Source organism: Balaenoptera physalus (assembly GCF_965194825.1).
Source record: "Balaenoptera physalus genome assembly, chromosome: 8".
Lineage (NCBI taxonomy): Eukaryota > Metazoa > Chordata > Mammalia > Artiodactyla > Balaenopteridae > Balaenoptera > Balaenoptera physalus.
The window spans coordinates 102,456,803-102,473,341 of NC_138887.1; the positions used below are offsets into that span (position 1 = coordinate 102,456,803).

At 36.1% G+C, this 16,539-nt stretch overlaps 1 protein-coding gene across 1 annotated transcript in view; it reads right to left on the reverse strand.

The window, feature by feature from the left end:
* The window catches only part of LOC309666056 (uncharacterized protein), a 196,187-nt gene that overhangs the window by 144,144 nt on the left and 35,504 nt on the right, over positions 1–16,539 (reverse strand). Inside the window, exon 4 of the mRNA XM_082473180.1 lies at positions 1,910–2,021. The gene's annotated coding sequence lies outside the window, so the exon portion shown is untranslated. The remainder of the gene's footprint in view (positions 1–1,909; positions 2,022–16,539) is intronic.

Here is a 16,539-nt window from a genome sequence, read left to right on the forward strand (position 1 = left end):
TCATCCAGTCATCAGTTGACAGATCTCAGTTTTCTAAGGGTTGATGGTTCTTTTAGTAAGTAGCTTGAACTTAAACTGTAGAATCTGTCTTCTCCCCATGAAGTGTAGCCTCTGATACCTTTGCTTTGTTTTTAAAATTCCTATTTCTGTTTTCTGGCCTGGTTCCCTAGAGGTTACCTCTGTGTCTGCATAGACAATAACCAGTGCTCACATGATGTTACCATCCATTACCTTTCATCTTCTCTCCCCATCACTCACTTCCCTCCAATCAATCACCTCGCCTCCTACAATTCAAACAAGCCAGGCACACTCCTGCTATTCCCTCTGCCTAGAACACTCTTCCCCCAAATATCTACAGGGCTCTTTCTCTCACCTTCTTCACGTCTTTGCTCAAATAACACCTATTCAGTGAGGCCTTCCCTGAACAATCTATTTAGAATTGAACCCCTCCCTTGCATTTTCTCCAAAGCACTTATTGCCTTCAAATAGATTATATATTTTACTTATTTATGTTTTTAGTCTAGTTTCACTAGTGGAATGTGAACTCCATGAAGGCAGGAAGTTTTGTTTATTTTGTTCACTACTGTAACACCAGTACCTAGAAGACTGTCTGGCACATAGCAGGTACTCAGTAAATATTTGAGGAATCAAAGAATCATATTCTTAAAACAATATAGATTTATATTAATTGATCCATACACAGCCCAGAAGGGTCAAGGCTTACAGAATGTTGAGTAATGGATGACTAAGCATGTTGATCATATACAACAGGCCAGTTCTGTCCACTGGAAATATAATGTAAGCCACAAGTAATTTACAATTATCTAGCAGCCACATTAAAAAAAAAAGTAAAAGAAAACAAGTGAAATTAATTGTAATAATATTTTGTTTCACTCAATATATCCAAAATATTATCATTTCAACATGATTCATACAAAAATTATTAATAAAATATTTAGTCTTTTTTTCATACTAAGTCTTGAAATGTGGTGTGTATTTTATGCACAGCACATCTCAACTGGGACCAGCCACATTTCAAATGTCAACAGCTACTATTGGCTACTATACTGTTCAGCTCAGATACAGACCAAAATTAAATAACCCCATTGTAGTGGGAAGCATCTTGTGTATTTATTAATTGTATTCACCTCAGCATTCCAAAAAAGGCCCTGGTACAGCCTCATCGTTTCCTAGTTTTGTCAAAACAGATTCAATGGATATAACAAGAGAACTAGTAGCTTTCATTCTGAAAAAGAGTTTATATCAAAATGACTGGCTCAACTCTTTAAACTTCACTCAGAAGTTTTAATTAGAAAGAATGAATGCCCTTCTTTCTCAGTCTCTTTAATTAAGAAACAAAGTCAAAATCCAGAGAAATTTTGTAATCTTATCTATATTAGAAGGAAAAAAAATCTTTATTTTCAAATGGAAAGAACTTTTAAAATTCTACTTCCAAGAAACAAACCAGTATTTATTTCAAATTAGCCAAAATACATTCCGTAATAAAATACAATTTTTATATAGAGTTGCATTTTAAAAATTCATAACAGTTGTCTTACCAATATTTTTGCATTCATAATATAAAAGTGAAATAAAGCACTAAGGAGAGTGCTCTTAAATTTTTAATATATACATTTAGGTCCTCAATATGTTCCTTAAAAGCTAAACTATTACTCATGGAAAATGTTTTCATTAACTTTTTTTTTTTATCATCAGGGGATTAATTTCGTCCAGAATCCCATTATTTAAAAATATTCACTTATTGGAATTATAATAATTGACATCATTATTCAGCAACAAAATTTAAAGAACCCAATTAAAGTACCTGATAATTTAAAACTTTAAAGTTATAAAATTTTCCTTTTTTTTTTTAAGCAGTAAATCAAAACACACCGCAGCATCTACTTACTCAGATGTTAGAGGGTGTTTTCTATCATCTCCCATAAACTGGCAGGTTTGAGCTTAGATCATCAGCGAGGCAGAGAAACTCCAGTTGATAAAATATCCCAACTCTTTTCACCCTGAAAAGCATAAATAAAATGCCAGTGTGAGAAAGAAAACTCGAGTTACAACCAAGATAGAACTCTCAGGAGTGGCTTGTCTAGATAGGGAGTAACTTCTGTTTCTTCTTTTCTTTCTTTTTTTTTTTTTAAGTGAGAGCTCACAACAAGTTAATTCATGGCCCTGGAGTTGTGGGTGACCTGATATAGCGATACTTGGTATTACAACTGCCCTTCTGTTTTAAGAAAGCTCTTTAGGAGGAAGTCTAAATTAGCTCAATAAAATATGCATCCTGTACTGTAACTTGACGGCTTTTTTACCAGTCTGACCAGTCTGACCCTTCAACTGGAGAGATCCTCTCTCTCTAATCACATAATTTACCAAAAAACTAAGATACTTTTGAAAGTGAAAAGGGAACTTTTGAAATATTTATTTATTAATCAATAAACTGTTTTTATTATACAGGTTATTTTTCTCAAAAAAAATAAAAATAATGTACATCCACTACATTAAAGCAAAAAATTTAAGGTTTCTTTATGTTATATGAACACTTAAAATATCGTAAGTAGATTAAGTATTCTTGGTGTATATTCAGTACTTTAACCCATTTTCTTGAAGAGTCTGTCTCTAATATTGTGTCACTGGTATTTTTTCTGGAAAAAAAAGTTTGGAAAAAAAGTTTATTATTTGAAATTTTTCACCAAGTTACTGCAATCTTTTTAAAGTTTCATTTTATGTTAAGCAATCTCAAATCACTGACATCTTCATCTGACTCTTCTGTGTTGATATTATTTTTAACAAGAAAATGCTCTCTTTGCAGGTGCTGAGAAACCTGGTAAGCTCAAAGCAAATTCTGCTAAGTAGAGGATATTCTCAATTCTATTTTTTTATAAGAAAACTGTAAATATCTCAGTCTCACTATTTTACAGATACTCTCTTTTTGCCTAAATTGGAGTTGTTTTTTCCCACTCTTGCCGCCTCCAATCGATTCACCGTGACACTGCAGCACAGGTAGTTTTTTCCACCAGTGCAAACTTATCATGTCACTTCCCACCTAAAAACTTTTCAACAGCTTCCCACTGCTATTAGGATATAATCTCAAATCTTAGAAGGCCTCCAAAGTCCTGCACAACCTGGTCCCTTCCTACCTCTCAGGCCATACTGATGACCTCTCAAATCCTCCAAAGCACCAAGTTCTCCCCTGCTCCAGGTCTTTGCATGCTCTGTTCCCTCTGCTTGGAATGTTTTTCTTTTCAGTCCATCTTTTCTTCTAGGACCATCTTTCCTATCTGAGAGGCCTTCTAATGCTACCCAATCTAAAGTACACCAAGGCATTCTCTCTCTCTCAAAAGTACTCCATACTTTTCCTACGAAGCATTCATTGAAATCTGTATTTATTTATTTGTGTGTTTTTAGGAAGCCTATCTCCACCAGACAGTAAAAACTCCACCAGAGAGTGTATAGATTGTTTGTTTGATTCACCCCTTAATCACTGTTTTTTACCCAGCCCCTGGCTTGATCCTTGGCACCTTGTGAACCTTCAGTAAATATTTGATAAATGAATAAATGAAAGACAGAGAAGAGAAGGTAAAGAGACAAAGGACAATCTAGTTATTTCCACCAACCTGTTACCTATGATCAAAACAACTCATTATCTGAAATCCAACTACATCATCAAGCTCTCTCCCTATACAGGATTATTCTCATCAGCATTTAACAGTCTGTACTTTCTCCCAACCTAAAAGAGACAGACAGACACACACACACCTTTCTCCTGACCCCACATTCCCATGAATAAATTCCCCATTTCTCTAATGCAATTTCATAGGAATACTCAGAAGAGCTGACTATATCTGCTGTCTCCAATTCTTTCCTCCCATTCTTATTTGAACCCATTCCAACCAGGCTTTTATCCCCACTGCTTCCCTGAAACTGCTCTTGTTAAGTCACCAATGACTTCCACCTTGAACCACCCAGTAGCCAGGTACTGAGGCAGGCACTTTAATGAATTCTCTCATCCATTTAAACAGTTCATCACAGCCACCTCTGAGGCAGGTACCATTTGCTATCCCCAGAGACAGGATCCTCTCTTTTTTTAAACACTTTCTTGTTTGGTTTCCAGGACAGGACACCACACTGTTGCCTCTCTTCCTCCTTCACTGGCCATTCCTTCTTAGACTTCTCATTATCTCAGCCTCTTGATGTTAGAGTAACCCAGGGCTCTCAGTTCTCCGTCTTCTTTTCTATCTATACTCCCTCCCCTTGGTCGTCCCAATGGGTCTCATCATTTTAAATATCACCTACAAGAGCCTAAACCTCTTCCCTGAACTCAAGGCTCATATTTTCAGCTGCCTGCTTGACATCACTCCCAGATGTCTAATAGACATCTCACACTTAACATCACCTCATGACAAATTCCTGATGTTCCCCACTAAGGCTGATGCTCCTACAGGATCCCGCATGTTAGTAAATGACAACTCAACCCTCCAAGTCATCCCTGACTTTTCTCTTTCCCTAACACCCTGTATCCAATCCATCAGCAAATCCCATTGGCTCTATCTTAAAAATATATCTAAATTCTGCCTACTTCTCCCTACTTCCACCACCACTACTGCCATCTAAGCCTCCACCATCCCTATCTAGATTATTGCAATAGTCTCCCAGTGGATTCTTTCCTTGCCTTACTGCATACTATTCTCAAAACAAAAGGCCAGAGTCATATAGATTAAAAAAAAAAAAAATCAGATCATGCCACTTCTCAAAACCCACCAACTGTTTCCCTTCTCATCAGAATAAAAATCATTTTTCTTTTTTTCTCTTCCGCCTGTAGAATTTAAGCTTCTTAAGGGGAAAATTTTTTGTTTTGTTCAATACTGTATCCCTCCGGTGGCATGAAAATGCCTGGCACCTAACAGGTCTCCAATATATATTTACTGAATAAAAAATGGGTGAAAACAATATCATGGATAGGCAATCTAACTAAATCTCCAGACTCTACTGCTCTTAACAGCAAGCTCTTGGAGAGCATGGGCCATGCAGTTACAATTACATTTGGCACAGTAACTTGCACACAAAGTCTTAATATAATTTCATCACTGATATGTTGTATTTCCCACTGAAATTTTAGTTTCCTATATTATATGAATGTTACTAACTTTAAAAGTTAAGCAGAACATCTTAAAATATGACATCTGGGTCTCAACTATCAATACCAGCTCCCTCAACTTACACTGCAACTACCCAGCCGCTTCCTCCTCCGGGGAGGTATATGCTTACTTATTAATGCTCTGCATTGTGTGAGCATTGTCTTGACAGTTGCTCTGGAGCTCTCACTGTTACGTTATTTGCTGCACCGTCTGTAGGGGGACCTCATAGCCATGCGGGGGCTTAGATTGGATGGCAGGAAAAACAGTGACTGAGAGCCCAGCTCTGGCTGCTTTCTTTTTACAAAGTTCTTCTTTCAACTTCTGGAGTATATCTATTAATGCTTTAACTCTCTCAAAGGCATTTCTCAGCCGATAGCCAAATGTTTCCAAGGTCCTTTTCATGAGTAAGCCTGTCTTCCAAGAGTTCTATGACTCCTACAGGCTGTATCAGCCTGCACACACTTTCATTTCCAATCCCCACACTCCAACCTCCTCTTGGTTCTTACTGGACTCTACGTAAGAATATTTTATCAATGCAGTATCTTTATGTGATAAATTATATTTCACAGATAAACCTGGAGCAAGTTGAATTCTGATACAATTATTCTACTCTCGAACACTGTTAAACCTTGTCTCATTCCACCAAGAAATTCAAAACCATTTGCATTATTTTTTAAATTATCATCATTCTATAATTTAATGAGAAACTATACACTTTCAACATATGTTATTAGTGCTTTTCTTAAGTATCAATATAAAACAACACTGCTAAAATCAGGATAGATCCCAACGTGCCTAAAAATATATATTTATATGATCCAGCATAAAAATTCTGGAAGAACTTTAACGTATGGCCATCATCAATAACATGAGAGGATGATGAACTAACATTTATTAAGTACTTACTATGTACCAGGCATTTTATCCATATTATCATATGTAATCCTTATAATAAGCCTTGTATGATAGGTATGTATCACCAGACTTCAAACCCCCCCAAGACGCCTTCTTAAAGCCCAGTACCACATCGTCTTACGTGCCAGACACTTGTGACTCAATCTTAAGAAGCATTGGTCAGTTTTTACCAAAATAAGCAGCTAATAATCAACATCTATATTAAAACTATTATATCTGGTAAACATGTAAAGGTCACCTTATAACCTACAGGACAGGCTTAAGTGTTTTAAAATTTTTTCAGTTAATTCACCCTAGCAGATCCAAGGCATACAAGCATTCTTTAAAGAAATTGCACTATGATGACGATACTGAAGTTCTTCATGGAAAAGATGAATAGTTTGTTATATCTGGCCGTTACATATTTCAGGCAAAAGCTGTTTCTTCCATGTCACATAAGTTGCGAAGTCACAAATTACTCTGTTATGAAAACTTATATTAATGAGCAGATGCTCCTTGAGGAAAAAAAAAAAAAAGATTCCCTTGTTGACCTTCACTCTGAAGTGAACTAGACTTCTGAATGGTCAAAAATACAAGCCCAGCTCTTGAAATTCCATAAGAAATGTTGCTTGCTTCCTTCAAAGCTTAAAAGCGTCACAATCTACAGAATAAAACATCTCCACTGAAAGAAAGCATTTGTCAGAGAACTTGAGGACGAACAGAAGAATAAAATCAGCACTGATACAAAAACCACGCTGACAACACCAACTATTTAGAGAAACAAACAACGGAAAGGTGCTATTGACGATCGAGATTTCTTAAGCCCCTTCCTTAGCGGCGTTTCCCCACAGCAGAGGTGCTGGATTCCGCGCTCCCAAAGCCACCGCCCCCAAACCTGCGGCGCACACACCTCCCAGCCCTGGTTCCCGCAGCCTCCTCAGACTCTGGAGAGCCCAGTCCACGTGAGCTGCACCCCTGGGTCTTTTACATAACTGTGGTTGAAGATATTTTTCACAAGGTTCTTTAAACAATGATTCACGTGATAAATTTCTGCTCGAGTTTAGTTCCAGGAAATGTTTGGTTTCTGCAGATGTTTGTATGCTTCCGGTTGTCAGTACATGAAAACGATAGAATTCTGTGTTTCTTTTTTTTACTTGAGCAACTAGAAAATGTGAAATCAAATATATTGTCCAAATCTCTCAACACTGACGGATGGAAATACTTAATCCTTCAACTTCTTTCAGGTGAGATTGGTTTTATTTTTATATCAAGTTACTTTACTTTTGGCCTGAAATTTGTAAGTTGCTTTAAGTGTTTGCAGAAGCAAGGAAAGTTGCAAAATGTTTAAAACAGGAAAGACATATCTAATGTTGACCTGCTTATAAGTTCCAGAATACACTTTTAAAAAAAGAGAAAAGTACACTGAGAAGCCACAAACGCCCAGAATTAAATTCTCTGTTATCTAAAAGATACAGAAGACTCCACAAAGAAACAAAACAGTCCTCTAGTCTCTGTTTAAGCCCGGTTAACCAGTTTGAATACTCAAATAGGTTCTTGGTTGAACCTCCCTAGCAATACTAAAAAGTCTGAAATTTTTACGAAGTATTTTAGTAAGACAGTTCTTCAAACATTATTTTGAAAAATAAAAACGTTTTAGAAAAGTGAATTAAACTGGGTTTATGACAAGTGTACATGCTAAGTCACTTCATCTGTAAAGCAGTCCAGATTACATGTGCACATACTGTAATCATAATCAGCCAAGAACTGTTTATAGCTCCTTCACGTCTTTTCAGTACTGAGGTTCAGTAATAAGTGGCTCCTAATAAGTCAATAAAGTAATAAGTGACAAAAGTATCCATCGAAATCTTGAAGGTACTTATTTATTACTATTTTTATACTCTACCTCTTTTCTCAAAGCATTTGTTGCAACCTATAAAGATGCGGACATTACAATAAAATTATATTTTACAAATATAAAAATTCAAATAAGAGAAAAAAGCGTGCAATTATGTAGGCCATAAATTTGGGCTTTCACTTTTTGCTTTATCAACCAGATAGTGTAAGCCAATCAATTACAAAATCCACACTAGCCATGATGCAATGGTAAGTCTCAGGAGAAACAGAATTTGTCCTGGTATGCAATCTGAGAAAGATGTCTCTAGCAGATCATTATACAGCAATACACTGGGGTCTTCAATACTGTCCCTGATAAGATATCTTGACTGGTTCATCCGGCAGTTTCTTAAAGCAAATAACATATACAGTAAAAATATAAAGCTCTCAGGTAATCTGGATGAGTAAAAAATAATAGCTAGAAAGTCTGTCTTAACAGAACGTGAGTCACTGGCCACATGTGGCTACTGAGCGCTTGAAATGAGGCTCGTACAACCAAGGAACTGAATTCTTAATTATATTTACTTTTAATTTTAAAAAAATTTATTTAATTTTAAAAGCTATATTAGAAGGGCAAATACCTACCCATTGGACCATACAGGTCTAAAACATAAGTTAATCAAACTTTTTTTAGTAGCAGAACCATTTCTGAGTTGGCAAACATAAACCAAACCTAATACATAAAAAATTAAAATGGTATATTCCATATATTTATTATTGTAAGTTCAAATTTATAATATTAATTTGTACTCAATGTGAATATGAGTTTTCCAATGGGTGGAAACTGGAAATTGAAGGTTATAAGTGAGAGTAATAAACTCAGATCAGCCCCAGTAAACACTTACTTCTGTATTTTGCTTGGATGCACTGTGCACTGCCCATGTGGGACTTCTCTCTACACATTCTGAGCTAACCACTTACCAACCAAAGGCCACACGTAGCAGCCATCTACTCAGAAAGCATAAGAAGAAAACACAGCATGCCAGCAAGGCAGTTTCAGGTATTCCTCCTCATGGGAAGAGTCCACCTAAGAGTCCACATGGCCAACCAGGAGCTATTCTCTTGGGCATTCAGATGACAGCTCAGGTGCAAGGAAGTGAGAATCACAGGGTAAGTGCAGAGTCACACTGGCTTAGAAGCCTTATGTCCCAAATAGAAACCAATACCTCAAATAACGATCCCAGCCACAGCTTCCAGGGTCCCCATGAAGTTCATACCCATCTCTGAAAAGTGCCCCAGGGAAGCTCAAAGCTACTGCTTCTAATCAAGAATTTAGAGTTCATGTATAGTTCCTCCCAGTCCAAATATATTTACCAAATAAAGATCATTTTTACCATAAGCAGTGTTGCCTAGTAACATGGTTGACTTTCCCCTTTATCCAGATTCAGAGAAACTAAGTAGAAAGTTCATTCAAGGTCAGGTTTGTCCTTAGAGAATGAGAATGGTTTGGTTAATTCTTTACCCACCTTCCTGATTAAAAAAATAATAATCCTAGCATATCAAGAATAGAAAGAACTTCCTTAGTTTCACCAAAAACCTATAACAAAACCATACTTAATGATTAAATAAAGTATTCCCTTTAAAAGCCAGGAAATTAGACCAAGAAGACTACAACTATTGCTTCTATTCAATAGCATAGAGGTCATCAATGTAATAAAAGAAATAAAAATGAGATATAAAATTTTAAATGAAGTGACAAAATTTCTCCAAGTGATAATTATTTATAAAGAGAATTATGAAGGCAAGCTATTAAAAGTAATATAAAAACAAGTTCATCAATGTTGCTGGATATAAGGTCAATATACAGAAATGAATGTAATTCCTAGAAGTCAAAAAACACCACTTTGTAATTTAATTAGGAAAAGCTACCATTTAAAATGGCAGGACTTTCCTAGTGGCGCAGTGATTAAGAATCCATCTGCTAATACAGGGGACACGGGTTCAAGCCCTGGTTCGGGAAGATCCCACATGCCGCGGAGCAACTAAGCCCATGCACCACAACTACTGACCCTGCGCTCTAAAGCCCGTGAGCCACAACTACTGAGCCCGCGTGCCACAACTACTGAAGCCTGCACGCCTAAAGCCCATGCTCCACAACAAGAGAAGCCACCGCAATTAGAAGCCCGTGCACAGCAACGAAGAGGAGCCCCTGCTGAGAGCAACTAGAGAAAGCCCACACGCAGCAACAAAGACCCAACTCAGCCATAAATAAATAAATAAATAAAATGTACGTATTAAATAAATAAATAAATGGCAACTTTAAAAAAAACTCTAAGTTCATGGATAGAGCGAACAGACCTGGTGGCTGCATGTGGTACAGGGGCAGGGGGGAGCGGGGTGCAAAACGGGTGAAGGCAATCAAAAAGTACAAATTTCCAGGTATAAAATGAATGTCATGGGGATGTAATGTACAGCATGGTGACTACAGTTAATGATACTGTCTTGCATATTTGAAAGTAAGAGAATGGATCTTGAAAGATGTCATCACGAAAAAGAATTGTGTAATTATGTATGGCGACAGATGTCAACTGAACTTATTGTGGTAGTCATTTTCCAATACATAAAAAATGAAAATCATTACGTTGTACACCTGAAACAAATATAATGTTATGTCAACTATGCTTCAATAAAAAAGAGAGAAAGAAAAAAGAAAGAGAAAAAAGAAAAAAGAAAAGGAGAGAGAAACAAGGCAATTAAAAGACTATAAGCTTTCTAATAATAAATTTCTATTAATAAATCTAACAAGAAAGTTTCAAGCATGTTACAGAGAAAATTACAAAGTTGAGCAAATGAAAAAAACAAACCATGTTTGTGGATGGAAGACCTGATAAATATCCTTAAATGGAGTGGGATTTCAATCTGATTCTAATAAAACTCTCTACAGGGTCCTTCTTAAGAAAAAGAGAGCCAAGAATAGCCTTGACAAACTTGAAGAAGAACACAGGCAACATGCCCTCCAAAATGTTAAGACATATTAAACCACGGTAACACAGTACAGACAAATGAAAGCAACAGAACACCCAGAAAAAGACATATATGTTTGGAAATTTGATATGTAATAGAGGTAGTACTATAAATCAGTGCGGAAAGGATGAACTATTGAACAGTGGTGCTAGGACATAGGTCATCTGTAAGGAAGTACAATTAAATCCATGTTTCACACCATTGAGAAACATTATCGGGCTAATTAAAGACATAAATGTGAAAAAATTTTTGAAAACTTTTAGAAAAAAAATCCTTGCTATAATGAGGGCTTTAAAAAATAAGATACAAAAGTAGAAATTGTACAAGACTGATAAATATTACTATATTAAAATTTTTTTTAATTCTAAACAATAAAAGATTCTTTAAACAAAATGAAAAATCAAGCCATGGACTGAGAAAAGATAGTTTAATAACCAACAAAGTGTTAATTTACAGAATACAAGAAAAACTCCTAAAAATCAAGAAGTAAACATAAACAACTGAATTAATAAAATAGAGAAAAATTGTGGGCAGCCAACTAATGGAAAGGAAATCTGAGTGGAAAATAAACACAAGATGTCCACACTCAGCACTCAGTACAGTGCAGTTTAACACTACAATGAGATACGATATCATACCAGACTAGCAAAATATCATATAGTAATACAAAAATTTTAACATATTCAGCCACTTTGGAGAGCAATTTGGCAATATTTAATAAAGGTAAAGAAGCTCATATCTGTGACCAAGCAATTCCACTCCTGAATATGTGCACTAGAGAAAAAACTGGCACATGTCCATGAGGAGGCATATGTAAGAGTATTTGTTAGCACTGTTTGCTAACAGCAAAAAACTGGAAACAACTCAAACATGAATTAACAGGAGGATGGATAAACATATGGTAATATAGGCTTATAACGAAATACTACATATATTTAAAAGAATCAAGGACAGCTACAAATACCAAAGATAAATAAATGCTACCAAAAAAACCAATGTTAGGGGCTTCCCTGGTGGCGCAGTGGTTGAGAGTCTGCCTGCCAATGCAGGGGACACAGGTTCGAGCCCTGGTCTGGGAAGATCCCATATGCCGCGGAGCGACTAAGCCCGTGCGCCACAACTACTGAGCCTGCGCGTCTGGAGCCTGTGCTCCACAACAAGAGAGGCCGCGATAGTGAGAGGCCCGCGCACCTCGATGAAGAGTGGCCCCCACTTGCCACAACTAGAGAAAGCCCTCGCACAGAAACGAAGACCCAACGCAGCCATAAATAATAAATAAATAAATTAAAAAAAAAAAAAAAAAAACCAATGTTAGCTTCTGCACAGCCAAAGAAATAATCAACAGACTGAAAAGGCAACCCACAGAATAAGTGAAAATATTTGCATATATATATCTGATAAGGCGTTAAAATCCCAACTATATAAGTATCTTCTACAACTCAATAGCAAAAAAAATCATGTAACCCCCTATTTAAATAGACTTTTCCTTAAGAAGACATACAAATGGACAACAGGTATATGAAAAGATGTTCAACACTACTAATCATGAAGGAAATGTAAATCAAAATCACAATGAAATATCACCTCGCACCCATTAAGATGGCCATTATTTTTAAAAAAACAGAAATTAACAAGTGCTGACAAGTATGCATATAAACTGGAATCCTTGGTGTGCATGGTGGGAATGTAAAATGGTACAGTTGCTGTGGAAAACAGTAATTGTTGCTCCTTAAAAAAATTAAAAATAGAACTACCATATGATCCAGCAATCCCACCTGTGGATCTTTATTCAAAAGAATTGAAATTGGGATCTCACAGAGATATCTGCACTCCCATGTTCACTGTCACATTATTCGCAACAGCTAAGAGGTGGAAACAACCTAAATGTCCATCAACAGGTGAATGGATAAAGAAAATGGGGTGTAAACATACAACGGAATATTATTCAGCCATAAAAAGAAGGAAGTCTTGTTATATGTGACATGGATGAACCGTGAGGACATTATGCTAAGTGAAATAAGCCAGATACAGAAGGACAAATAGTGCATGATTCCACTTATTATATATAATAAGGTAGCTAAAGCAGTCCAACTCATAGAAGTAGAAAGTAGAACAGTGGTTGCCAGGGACTGGAGGGGAGGGGGAGATGGGAGTTGCTGTTCAGTGGGTATAGAGTTTCAGTCATGCAAGATGAAGAAGTTCCAGAGCTCTGCTGGACAACACTGTGCTGAGTTAACAATAATGTACCATACACTTAAAAATCTGTTAAGAAAGAACATCTCATGTTATGTGTTTTTTACCACAATAAAGAAAAAATGTTTGAAATCATATAAAATAATATTGTATGTATGTATGTATACAGTTGTATACAAAGGCAGTAAGAGTATAAAATACGTGTGGAAATGTTAAACACTAAATTCAAGATAGTGGTTTCTACTAAGGAGGAAGAGAGGAGAATAGGGTCAAAAATGATAAACTGGAAGTTTCTATTTTGTCTGTAATATTTTATTACTTAAAACTAAAGCAAATATTATAACTGATAATATTTGATAATTTATTTTTATTTTCTATTTATTTTTCTGTATGTTTGAAATATGTTATTACAGAAACAAATTTTTTAGAACCTAATAAATACGAAGAACACTTTCTTCCTTTTTAAGGAATGGGTATAGTTTGTCTTCTTTGATAACAAAAGGTTCCATGGGGAAGGATGGGCCTGAAATTATAGCAAAATTGAGTTTGTGTGTGTGTTCACTCTTCTCAGAAGAGAAGCCACAGATTTCATCAAAGGGGTCTGTGACTTAAAATGTTAAGAACCACGAACATAATTGATGATACCTGCCATTTTCCAGCAGGAGACAATAAAAAACAGTACCATTGGGTACCATCTGAACCATCTGAAGAAAATGAAAATACCAACTCAGAAAGATAGATGTACTCCTGGGTTCACTGCAGCATTATTTACAGCAGCCAAGATATGGAAACAACCTAAGTGTCCACTGACAAATAAATGGATAAAGAAAATAAATAAATAGTATATACGCACAATGTAATATTATTCAGCCATGAAAAAGAGTGAAATTTTATGACAACATGGATGGACCTCGAGGGCATTATGCCAAGTGAAATAAGTCAGACAGAGAAAGACAAATACTGCATGACCTCACATATATGTGCAATCTAAAAAAAACAAATACTGCATGACCTCACATATATGTGTAATCTAAAAAATCAAAAAACAAGCTCACAGATACGGAGAACAGATTGGTGGCTGCCAGAGGTGAGGGGCAGCGGGTGGGCAAAATGGGTAAAGGGGGCCAAAAGGTACAAACTTCCAGTTATAAAATAAATAAGCACTGAAGATGTATCGATAACGTACATGACATGACAACCACAGTTAATAATATCGTAGTGCATATTTGAAAGTTGCTACGATAGTAAATCTTCAAAGTTCTCATCACAAGAAAAAAAAATCTGTATGGTGACAGATGCTAACTAGACTTACTGTTGTGATCACTTCCCAATACATGCAAATATCAAATCATTATGTTGTACACCTGAAATTAATATAATGTCTGTCAATTATACCTCAAAAAAAAAAAAAAAAAACCCAGAACCAAATCTGAATTTAAATCAATCAGCCTGTTTCTCATCTTTTTCTTAGTTCCGATTTTCTGTTATATGCTTTTTCATTTTATGTATTTTTGCTGTAGAGTTGCCTCAGACTCTCTCTGAAGAAAGGCAAGCTATCAATAAAAAAAGAAACACCCTTTAAGAAATCCCACCAAATCCACGTAAAAAACATGAAATAGAAGAATCATTTGGAATAAATGTAAACACTGACACAGCAGCCTTGGGATCAGGTGTCAAGACAAATGGTTCCATTACTAACTTTAATAGGAAAGGCTACACAGAAGGGATTCAAACACAGGGCAGGCTATGTCCGGGTTCTCACCTCCTTTTTGGCCACAAAAAAACCAAATGCCTAAGGCATATGACAGTTAACAGGAGCAGGTCAGAATCTGTGGGTAGGAAGTACATTGTTGAGAAAAAATTCCCCCACATGATTCTGCTACACTTTCCCCACATCCCACCACTAAAGCCCCCAATCCCTGCCCCAGCTGAGATCACTGGGTTGAATTTATTCTTTTAAATTGTTCAATACTTAAATAGTTTATTGAGCACCTACTCTATCACTGTCATGAAGCGAGTATTTTTGTACTTCTGCACAGTTAGAGATTTCTGCGAAATTTTACTGGGACCTGGGTTAAAGGGCAAGCCTTAAAACTTAAAAAATGACTAAATAGATAGTAAAAGATTGATCTCCCCTGAGGTATGTGTTCACATTTCAGAAGGATGATGAAACCAGGGTCATGGAGACATTCCAGAGTTACAAACTCAGAGCCTCTTGTCTTAGGTTACTGACGTAAGTAATAATCTATCCCTGCCTCAGAAACCCTGTGTCTACTTTCAGGGTAATATGAACAAATATAGATATTAAATACTTATCAGTCACCAGGCACCAGGCTAGCTCCTAAGAACACAACTGTGAGTAAGAGAAAGTTCCTGCTCTCCCAGAGCCTGTGGTCAATTGTGGTCCAACAATGATACATCACAGCACAGTACAGCAAGTCCACGACAGGAGATGCACATGGAGCTGTGAGAGACTGGAGAATCTAAACTGAGACTGAAGCGGGAGGAGTTAGCCAAATGCCTCTGTCTGCAAATCAGAGAAAATCCCCGAACAGAGATTCTGTTAGAAAAGAAGAGTGGTGAAAGGTCGCAGGGAAAGTGGCCAGTAGGATGTGCTACAGTCATTAAGGTAATATTTCCCTTTTTAGAATATTATATTTAGCACTAACAGGAAATGCAAAGAAATAAAAGACCACCTTATTTTTTTTTTTTTACATTTTGCATAGTTTTAATATATATTCAAAAACCATGGAAACAAAATAGCTTTGTTCAGAGACTTACAACAATTCTTCACGTTATAGACAGCAACCCTCTCCCTGGTATCATTCTGAATTCCCAGCTGTCCCCTTCAGAATAATTCTCTCTCTAATTGTAAGCATCTTACTATGTCAGTTATGCATTGTAACACGTCATTTAAAATTAATTATTTATTTAAAATTACTTCTCCTTAGGTTACAGTTAAGGCATTATATAGGTTATTTTTGGATACAGTTCTTTTATCAGATAAATATATTGCAAATATTTTCTCCTAGTTCATGGCTTATCTTTTAATTCTCTTAACAGCTTTTTGAAGAACAGATGATTTTAATCCTGACCAAAATATAAATTAGGCTTAATATTCAGTGTTTTTGGTCTTCTGTAAAAAGTGTGCCTATTCCAAGTCCACAAGGATGTTCTCCTGTTTCCTTCTAGAATTTTTATGATTTTGCCCTTATGTTTAGGTCTATGGTATATTTCAATTAAATTTTATGTCTGGCATGGGGGAGGAGGATTTTTGTTTGTTTGTTAGTTTTTGGTATAGGATGTCTACTTGTTCCAGAAGCATTTATTAAAAATATAAAGCTCTTTGCCATTGAATTACCTTAAAGTTTGTTAAAAAATCAATAGCTTACATATGTATAGCTCCGTTTCTGGACTCTTTCTTCTGTTATGTTTCTCCTTACATAAA